Here is a 6,146-nt window from a genome sequence, read left to right on the forward strand (position 1 = left end):
GAACAGGCCGATACACGTATCAAATATACACATGAAGAATTAGAAATAAACTTGAGGTGCAGGAATAGCATTGGAAAACTGCAATGAAGTAGAAGTCTGTAGTATCACTTTGCACTAGACATGTGCTATTCTGTTCCTATTGTTCCTATTTTTTCATTCCTGCATGTGAATTGACAGAATACACAGAAATCAGCCCATACCTATAAAAATCCTCCACTTTTAATTCTTTAAGTAAGGGTTGATGAAGTAGAAGAAAATTTTGTAAGCTAAGGAACAGACCTTAATTGCCAGTAGACAATTTTGGTTATAAAAGACATATTTTAAGGTAAACTTACACAATGAGTATTATATGTTTATTAAGAATAACATTTGAAATATGAAAGGTGACTGGTCATTTCTGTAAATGACAAACATCACTGAGTTGCTGACCCTCATGTGCTCTCTCTTTTCTGTGTACTTTCCTTTTTGTTAGTCTTCTTTTTAGGTTGTTTTGTATATATTTTCTGAAATTAAAAGACAATTTCATAATTTCTCCCTGCCCTTTTCTCCATCTAATTTCTCTTATGTCCCACAGCTCTCATATTTATGGCTTAATTTTCTTTCCTTGGGAAAAGTGGCTGTCCAAATGAAGAAAAAAAGAAATTAAGGCAGTATCCACCCTCTTTCACAAACGCTGACTCCTAAAGTGGGACTTCTTTTGTCCCTGTATGCTTTACTGCTGTGTCCCAATTACCCAGGATGAGAGAGCTGGCAGTTATCTCCTGCTCAGAAAGCATGTGTTGACAAATAGAAATGCTGTAATTCCCTGGTTTTCCTTTCTCAGCTATTGCCAATACTAACCCCATGCAGGAAATGGAAACAGAAACGACGTAAAAGGGAAAACATAGAGGAGTTTTCATCAAAATGGCATTATCTTCACTCTGATTTCAGATCTAGACTTGTATTAAAAGGTATGGCAGCTATGATGTGCTCCAATGCAGAATGTCTTGGAACTGGTATTTCCGAGTCTATAATTAAATGTGGCACTTATCTTAATGAGCACATGCAGCTCTTCTCTCTGTGCACAGCATCTCCAGGAAACTGAAATAGCCTCACTCTTGCAAAGAGCCCACTGCAGAATCCCCTGCATCCTGCCATACAATTAGTTTCTCTAACAATGTGGGTTTTTTAAAAGTGTGTGTTTATCTTCATGATGCAGAAAGTAGAAGCAACAGGTGGCTCTTTTGTATGGAAAATGATTTCAAGCCAGGATGCTATTTCAAGAGGGATCAATAGTCACAAAGAGTTTAAGTTTTATGTGAAACTGTGGCAACTGAACAGGACCTTACGACTCTCTTCAGCCCTCAAAACACTTTCAGTCATGGGAACTAAACCCTGATCCTAAATTTTTGGATTGGGCTTAATGTAGATTAAGCATATCTTTCGATTGGTTTGGTGAACTACTAACCAGTGTCTTCGTGACTATGAGGTTATTTAGAAGTTGAACATTTGCTGATAATGTCAATTATAATGGGACCATACTAGACTAGAGAAGACACTAAGTCTATGATTTGCATGGTTAAGAAATGAAAGACTGGAAGAAACAAGGTACAGTGGAAGAGACTGAGCTTATGATTGAGGAAGGGACTAAAAGGACTAAACCTATCTCCCACTGAAAGGCAAGTAATAATCATCAAATGCTAAAAAAACACAGAAAGTTCATCACTAAAAAGCTTTGATTTTGTAATCTATCCTCCAGATAAACATTTTTTTTTCTCACTTTAATTTACCTTGGGAATTGAGGACAGTGCTAAGTTGATAAAGTTCTTGTCATGTACACAAGGTATCTGAGTTAGGATTCCCAAGGAAAATGCTTGGCATAGAACCATATTCCAGTAACCCAGTCTTGGGTGATGAGAGAAACATAAGACAGGCAGAGCCTGAAGTTCATTGTCCTGACCACATAGTTAACCGGTCAGCAAACTGCAGGAATCAGAGCTAGGCTCTGTCTCAAAAGTACTGGACAGATACCCAGAGATACAATCACACAATCACACACACACTGGGTGGGGAGAGAGAGAGAGAAACAGAGAAATGGAGAGAGAGAGAGAGAGAGAGAGAGAGAGAGAGAGAGAGAGAGAGAGAGAGATTATTTAGTAGATGTTTTCAAATCTACTGGGGCTCTAATAACTTGTTTGTGGAATGTATGGAGATCTTGTATATCAACACAGTTATGCAAATATCTAGAGACACATTAAATCTCTTTTGTTGTTGTTGTTGCTGTTGTTGTTGCCTCAGTGTTATTATTTATTTTTAAGGAAAGAGGCACTGACTTCCACTGCCAGTAGTTCTCTTCTATTTAAAGATCTACTTGCCAAAACCACAAACAAACAAACAAACAGAAAATGTAAAATGAGTTTGGTTCGTCCAGGCTACTGATATGGAAACACTGTAGATGCTCTAGAATAAAGATGGAAACCCTGGGTAGAGCCCCTATAACAGGACGTCAAGTCTCTGGGAGATACCACTTCTCTCAGAGGCCAGCCAAGTCAGCCCCGCACAGCTAGAAGAGCATATCCATCATTCAGGCAATAGTTTTTAGGAGAACCACTGCTCTCGTTGTTTAGGACTCATGAATATCAAGTTGCCAGTAACTGGAATGGTTCTTCTAGCCTCAGAGAGATCTGAGAATACTGAGATCTCAGTTTCAGACTTCTAGCTTCAACACTCAAAGAATTACGGTCTACTGTTCCAGCCAGACATTTGGTGACTATTTGTCAAGACAGCAGAGGAAAGGAATGCACACTCCAAACATGGCATTTAACAATAAGTTTATAATTAAAATGTTACCCTTGTTTTGTTATGTAATACGTTCATACATAGCATATTACTATTTAAACTTAAGGACAAATTAATTTAAAAGAAATGAAATTTATGATACAGTTATTATAACTACATTGGTAATATGAAATAAGCACATATGGCTGTGGAAACCATTAGATGGGGTAGAAACAGAGTGCTTTCATCAACAATAGCTGTATTGGGTAGCTATGCATTACATTCACAAAAAAACAACATACTGGATGGCAGACAAGGGCCAACTCCTTTCTTGTTTCTTACTACATAAACAGTGATGTTCTCTTATGACAGAGATAAGCACATTCCCTGAAGTTGTTTGTGTGCTTGTTTGTTTGTTTGTTTGTTTGTTTCAGGGGTGGTGTTTCCTAATTAATTCAATTGCAGGTAAACTTATATAATAGGCTATATTAGGAATTTTCAATATAGCACTTTCAGAGTCATGCAGATTCATGTAAACAAACAGAAACTCAGATAATCAAAGGACTCAGTTACTACAGATCATTCTTTTTCCAAAGATGTTTAATATATTGCACACATATGCAGAAAATGTACATACATTGTCAGACACAAGAAAAAGTTAAATACTAAAGCAATAGACACTTCAAAAATCACATACTCTAATTACACTCCAATAGAAATAACTAAAGATATTAAAAGCTCAACTGCTTGTAACTTGAAAACATATATGTAATATTACTTAAATCAAATATTTTGAAACTAAATTAAAGCATGTAATGAAATTGGGGTAAAAATTTCAAACATTCCACAAGAAAATTTGTGAATCTCCAGAAATTAGACTATAATTTTTGTGTAAGCTTAATAATAGTGATGGCTATTATGATTTAAAAACAACAAATTTGTCACCAGTTGAAAACTGAAAACATACTAACTGTACAAACCAGTGGAGTAAAAAGGAATTAATTATCTTAATTAAAATTAAGATTAAATGAATATCCTAGATGCACAGAACACATGAAACTCAAGAAGGATGACCAGAATGCGAATACTTCACTCCTTCTTTAAAAGGGGAACAAGAATACCCTTAGCAGGGAATAGGGAGGTAAAGTTTAGAACAGAAGCAGAAGGAACACCCATTCAGAGCCAGCCCCACATGTGGCCCATACATATACAGCCATCCAATTAGACAAGATGGATGAAGCAAAGAAGTGCAGGCCAACAGGAACCGGATGTAGATCGCTCCTGAGAGACACAGCCAGAATACAGCAACTACAGAGGCGAATGCCAGCAGCAAACCACTGAACTGAGAACGAGACCCCCGTTGAAGGAATCTTAGAAAGGACTGAAAGAGCTTGAAGGGGCTTGAGACCCCATATGAACAACAAATGCCAAGCAACCAGAGCTTCCAGGGACTAAACCACTGAAAAGCTCTCAGGGAGAACTTTCCCTCGGGATGGAGACCCTCCAACTCCAAAGACCAGACCGAGACACCACAGGATGCAATCAGCAAGAGGATTTGGTTTATTGTCGGGATACACAGGCACAGGCACCTGCGGGCGCTTCAGTCACTCGGGGGACTGGCGCGCCCCACGGAACCAAGGATGGGCTTTTATAGGATTTTGGGGAGCAGAAGCAAGCATACAGAAGCAGATGCATGGTTACAGGGATATAATTGGTGGATTCTAATATGGCAAGGGTTTAGCCCGGGGGCAAGTTTCCTAGCTACCTTCCTGAAACATAACGGCTGACTCGGCCCCCCAATGGTTCAGCCCAGGGGCAAGTTTCTTAGCTACCTTCTTGGAACATAACGACTGACTCGGCCCCCCACCAGGGTGTGGGACCTCTCCCGGGGCTTTTTTTCATTGTCAGGTGCTCAACCGAAGTCGTCCTGTTGCCAGGCCTTCAACCAAACACATCCTGCTTGGCAGCTGCTGTGTACTCAGTGTTCTAACCTTTCCCTGAACCAGTCATCTTAAGTACAGCCTTGCAAAATGGCGTTACTGCTGCTAAGCTGGGGTCTTTCATTCCCCCATTTTTTTGCTAACTTTGAGTGAAATCTTTCACTCGACTTGGTCAAGAAATTTCTGTCTGGTGGGGGCTTATTCCCCCACTGACTCTAGGCCACAAAAGGGCTAGGAGGAGCCACGTAGGAGTTTTAACTTTAAGGGGTTTGGAGTGTGCTGAACTCTTTATGTCTGGGGTGTAGTGTTGTGATTAGTCAATTCCTCAGACCGGACTGTCTTGACGTGTGGTGTGTGGATCTAAGCCGAGACTCCGTCTACCTTTAGGGCGGTCGGGGTAGTCAGGAGGACGGTGTAGGGTCCTTTTCACCGTGGCTCGAGATTCTTGGTCTGGTGTCTGTGCACCCACACGGTGTCTCTAATCTGGAACGGGTGTGGCACCACCGGATGCTCAAGCTTGTCCTGGTAAGCAGTGGCCAAAGGTCTCCAGACGTCTCTCTGCACAATCTGTAGGGCCTGTAAATGGGCCCTCAGAGAAGGGCTGTCAGCAAAATCAGCAATGTTTGAATCAAAGAAATGGACAAATGGGGGTGGTGTTCTATATATTATTTTAAAAGGAGTTAGACCATGGGGGCCCGGGGTATTCCGGGCCCGATATAGAACTAGGGGAAGGAGGGCCACCCAATCCTTTGAGCCAGTTGCAAGCGTAAGTTTGGATAAAGTCTCCTTAATTGTTCTATTTATGTGTTCTACCTGACCTGAACTCTGGGGTCTATAGGCACAATGTAATTTCCAATCAATCCCCAGCAATTTGGCCACCAACTGACTTACTTGGGAGACGAAAGCGGGCCCGTTGTCCGACCCCAACGCTTGAGGCATGCCATACCTGGGAAAGATTTCCTCGAGGAGCTTCTTGGTGACCATTTTTGTAGTCTCGTGCTTCGTGGGGAAGGCTTTGACCCATCCTGAGAAGGTGTCTACAAACACTAGGAGATACTTGTATCCATATATACCTGGTTTAATTTCAGTAAAATCAATTTCCCAATGGATGTCGGGACGGTGTCCCCTAGGACGAACTCCTTGTCCAATCATGGTCCTTCCCAGGTTAACCTGAGCGCACGCTTTGTAACTCTCAGTCACCTTTTGTATCGCTTTGTCCCAATTAAAAAAAAAACACAGATTTATCTCTTCCCAATCTAGTAAGGTTTTCATCTTTTTAAACCCCAATTGGGTTAATTTATGTAAAAAGGAGATCAATTTAAAAGTCCTTTGTAGACCCACTGTTTTAGTTGAGGGTGGTAGATGGCCCCAATTTTTTTTAGGAGCTCTATGTCCTCATGGGCGTAAACCCAACTGGTTTGTCTCACTGGTGGGGGCGTGGGTTGGTCT

General features: G+C 40.9%; 1 long non-coding RNA gene across 1 annotated transcript; it reads right to left on the minus strand.

The window, feature by feature from the left end:
* Positions 1-4,296: 4,296 nt before the first annotated feature.
* Positions 4,297-5,941, minus strand: LOC148006517 (uncharacterized). The gene is made up of 2 exons (XR_015683667.1): positions 5,644-5,941; positions 4,297-5,298 (listed from the first exon to the last, which is right to left on the minus strand). It is a non-coding gene; the product is annotated as an uncharacterized LOC148006517 (long non-coding RNA).
* Between the last annotated feature and the right edge of the window lie 205 nt (positions 5,942-6,146).

This window comes from Rattus norvegicus, chromosome 3, assembly GCF_021556685.1.
Source record: "Rattus norvegicus strain SHRSP/BbbUtx chromosome 3, alternate assembly SHRSP_T2T, whole genome shotgun sequence".
Classification (NCBI taxonomy): Eukaryota; Metazoa; Chordata; class Mammalia; order Rodentia; family Muridae; genus Rattus; species Rattus norvegicus.